Raw genomic sequence first — 3,992 nt, 5'->3', positions numbered from 1 at the left:
AGGGCAAAGACCTCTCCCATTTCTCCCCAATTAACCCTGTCCTCTGCCAATTGCGGTCATCGTATCCCCGCAAACTTCTTAATCTCACCTGCCTACCTAACTTTCTAGAAAAACTAGGCAACCATCATACGCATTGCCTTGTGTCCTCTAGCGTGCCACAAGAAAGAAGATGTCAAGGACTCGAACTAAGGTATCAGCCGAATGATCACACAGGCGTTCGTATCAATGAGCTGATAGATAGAAAGAAGTTTGCGGGGATACGATGGCCGCAATTGTCAGGCTGATGGTGATACACTGTTGACACACTGCAGCCCCTACCTTCACACTAAGAATTGCTGGCGGTTCAGTCACTATGGCAAACCTGGACACTCGGCAACGCGTTCCCCGTTTGCGGCGGTGATCATGACGTTTCCACTGCTGAGTCGCTTGGGGGGATTGATCACACAGTTGACCAATCTCACCTACCGGAAGGGTGCCGATGAACAGGATGTCTCCACCACCACCAGGATGGACCGCGACAGGTGCTCGTGCGCCGATGTGTTGAAAGCGGCTGTTCCTGCCTCATTTTTTAAGCAATAATCGTGCGGAGTATGTGTAATCCAGTGGAATTGTCTCTCTATCTCCTCATCTTTCTATGACTTAGAGCAGATCATGGAATGTCCCAACAAAGATCGACTTCAGAACACTTTTATTTGTTTTTGCGGGCCGCATTGCAAAGAAGAAATATTGCGGGTCATGAACCCGGCTGTATCGCCGTAGAGTTCGATGTCGGTGACGGCGCAGTGAAACAGCTTAATGGAGCGTGCGTGCTCGGCCTGAAAATATAGAATACATTAGCGTCAAGGACATTTCATTGCATAGGGGAGATTTCATCACCACGATAGATTAATATCTAAACGCTGGAATGCATTTCGACAAGCATTGTTCCATAAGATCGCTCCAGCGATTGTTTTAAGCACTATGCACTGATCGGGAGAACGGTTTCTAGCCAGCGGTCGGCAACTGACCATACCCCCGATGGTGCTGTCTGGTAGGAGAGCGCACATTTCTGCTTGTTTTATGTGGGCTGGCAGGACACATTCAAGTCTCGGTGCAGACAAAGAAGTGGCCCGTATGGAATTTTAGTACGCTTTCCCGAAATTATCTCCCGATCCTCGGGATTGTGTGTGCCGCAGACAATCCCATCTCGAATTCTAAGCTTTCTGAATACCTCCCCTACGCGCTGGATAGAAGTAATTCCCTGACCCACCGTGGCTGGAGAAAGATTAATGGTATACCGAATGCCAGAACATTGTCAGCGCAAGACGCACAAAATTTCTTCTTATAATAGTATCTCGACCCAGAGGATGCTGTGTCCATGACACCGGAATAGAAGTGCATGAAAAATTGTACCAAAGTAAAACCTCTTAAGAAGTGCAATATGTTGACTACTTGAAAAAAATGAGTACTTAGGAAATTGATCCTAGTTCTGTACGGTGTTAGAATACGCGTGAATAAGGCTACTTAGTCGCGTTCCGATAGGCTTAATAAATGGATAAATTGATCCTAGTTCTGTACGGTGTTAGAATACGCGTGAATAAGGCTACTTAGTCGCGTTCCGATAGGTTTAATAAATGGATCGGAGTTAATTTGATGCTTGTTATTTTGTGTCATAAAAATGCATCAATGTACCACGGGCCGAAATGCAAGACACCTAGAAGAGACGAGAGAACACCTTGCAGATAGTACAGGCTTTCACAATAAGCAGAATTGTGGACGTGGCGACGTAGCTTAGATTGAAATCCCTCCCTTATAAAAAGAGATACAAAGAGCCCTCGGCGAATCAACGCGCCATCAGAAAAGCTACTCAAACTGCCAATACACGACACAGCCATGTGGCGAGGGGGAATGCTTTATTTTCTTCACGACCTCCGAAAAAAATGTTTTTCTAGGGTCCTCTTAACACTGTTTTTGCTGAGCACTCCGTGCTATCAAAATGCACATGGCAGACGTGACTAATAGTTATCAGCAGGACAGAAAGCACTACGCGAGACCCACATGAATGCCCCGAAAAGGCGAACACGATGTAAATGCCATACCAAGGATCATGCGACTGGTACCCCACAGAGGAAGAAGAGAGGCATAGTTGAAGCCACAGAAAAACAATGAAAGAACATTAGACACGCTATTCATAGAGGTGGCAGAGTCGGTTGGAGGGATCATGGCGACAGAAGTTAGAACAAATTGCATAACGCAAGGAGTGTGAATGAATACATCAGGAGAAAGATATGGCAGGCAGCGTTTAAAATCCTGAAGGGCATAAAGCCGAAAAGCAAGCAAGGCTGGTATGGACACAGCGATCAGATCGTAGAGGGAACGAAGGCGCACCTGCCTGCGAGCACTCATTACGCTTCCACTGTTCCCTCTCATAAAGACGCCAAGGCCTACGCATGCACTTACTCTCGCACCCTTAGCCTCCACACAGAAATCTATGAATGTGCAGATTCTCTTAGTCTCTTCGGTTCTCGGTGAACTCGCGACTTATGGGCATGGTCGCAATATTATACGTTACACTACCCTGGGGTTTTCACGTGCTCGTAACGCCCGCCTGTTGTGTATGGCTGGTGCTTTGTTCAGAGCCGTGTCTTTCTGAACGCTCTGCTACAGGCACATGTGTACCGCTAAGGCGTTTTGTGCACTCAGACGCACTGTACGTACAAAGAATAGCCTTAAAGGAAAAAAATCAATAGGATGATAAATGCTTGCATATTCAGGCAGTAAGAGACGACAAGGATGATAAATGGGGGATGTGAATGATAAAGCTTGGTCGGGAGACCGAAGCTAATCTGATTTAAATTGGGAAAATTGGCCTCATGGGCCAATAATTCAAAGTTCGCAAGAACATTCGGAACGTGTAGATTGAGTTCCAGCGGTAAAAGTAATGTTTAGAGTCCTCTGCAGTGCACCTTTTGAGACTCGCATACTATTCTGCCCTTATAGTCTGATTCAACTCATGAAAGAAGTGGTGAATGCCTCTTGATGCAGGCCTTCCAGCCAGACTTCCACCGCTTGTGAAGGCACTGCTCATCTAATCAAACCGTGGTTAATCCTCATGCACCTGAAAGCCCCCGCGGTCAATGTAATCACCGACGTTTGACGCCATTGACTGCGGTGCCTTCTTCATGCTTGCTTCATGTGCGACCATTATCGAGGTAGAAGAGTCAGTTTTACAGAGCCATGTGGCGAGCGGGAATGCTTCATTTTTCATGACTTCGGAAAAAGGTGTTTTTCTAGGGTCCTCTTAACACTGTCGGGCAAAGAACGAAAAGTGTTTTACTGAGCACTCCCTGCTATCAAAATGCACTTTTTTTACCTCGCGTGCTTTTGGGTCCAGACAGTGATGCGAGTCACAGGCTGTGTTGTAGAAACGTTGCATTTACAGGGAAAGGCCAGCACCTTAACAGCTTGAGTATTACAAAAATTTTCTCCAAAGGCTAATCAGAAATAACAGCCATTTAAGGACATAGCGGAGTGCTATCAAGACTACATTCCCTGGAGTGTCCACTACCAATTACCTATTCATACGCACCGCTATTCATACGCAGCTTCACTGCCATGGTGGCAGTTGAAGCTTACCAGACCATCAGAATAATGTTCCTTCTTACCATTTCCTTTAGGCTGTCTGTTGTCTCCGCGCCGTACCATTTTTTCTTGCATACAAATCGGTCCCGAGATGTGGGTGGCCGTCCTGCGCATTGCTGTTTAAATATGCAAATACGCGTAATTTGTCATTATTACGTGTCATAATGACTTCTTGTCATCCTTTCAATGGCGACGCGCCTAACCTGGCGCCTTAAAAGGGTACATGAGACACGTGCACGAACGCTCTAATGCCATGGCGGCAGAATAATCGGCAGAGCATGGCATAGACACATGGATATACACACATTCACACCAAGTATGAGTCTTCAGAACTGAGCCGGCTTTTGATTTTTAAAAACGGCGTTTTTTGA

The 3,992-nt window shown here is 46.3% G+C and overlaps 1 long non-coding RNA gene across 1 annotated transcript; it reads right to left on the bottom strand.

The window, feature by feature from the left end:
* Positions 1–671: 671 nt before the first annotated feature.
* On the bottom strand, positions 672–3,755 carry LOC149334812 (uncharacterized). The gene is made up of 2 exons (XR_016284459.1): positions 3,645–3,755; positions 672–815 (listed from the first exon to the last, which is right to left on the bottom strand). It is a non-coding gene; the product is annotated as an uncharacterized LOC149334812 (long non-coding RNA).
* Between the last annotated feature and the right edge of the window lie 237 nt (positions 3,756–3,992).

The sequence above is a fragment of the Amblyomma mixtum genome, chromosome 7 (genome assembly GCF_055824585.1).
Source record: "Amblyomma mixtum isolate Tamu chromosome 7, ASM5582458v1, whole genome shotgun sequence".
NCBI classification, from domain to species: Eukaryota; Metazoa; Arthropoda; class Arachnida; order Ixodida; family Ixodidae; genus Amblyomma; species Amblyomma mixtum.
Note: the sequence above shows the minus strand (reverse complement) of the source record. Positions and strands in the feature narration are given on the sequence as shown.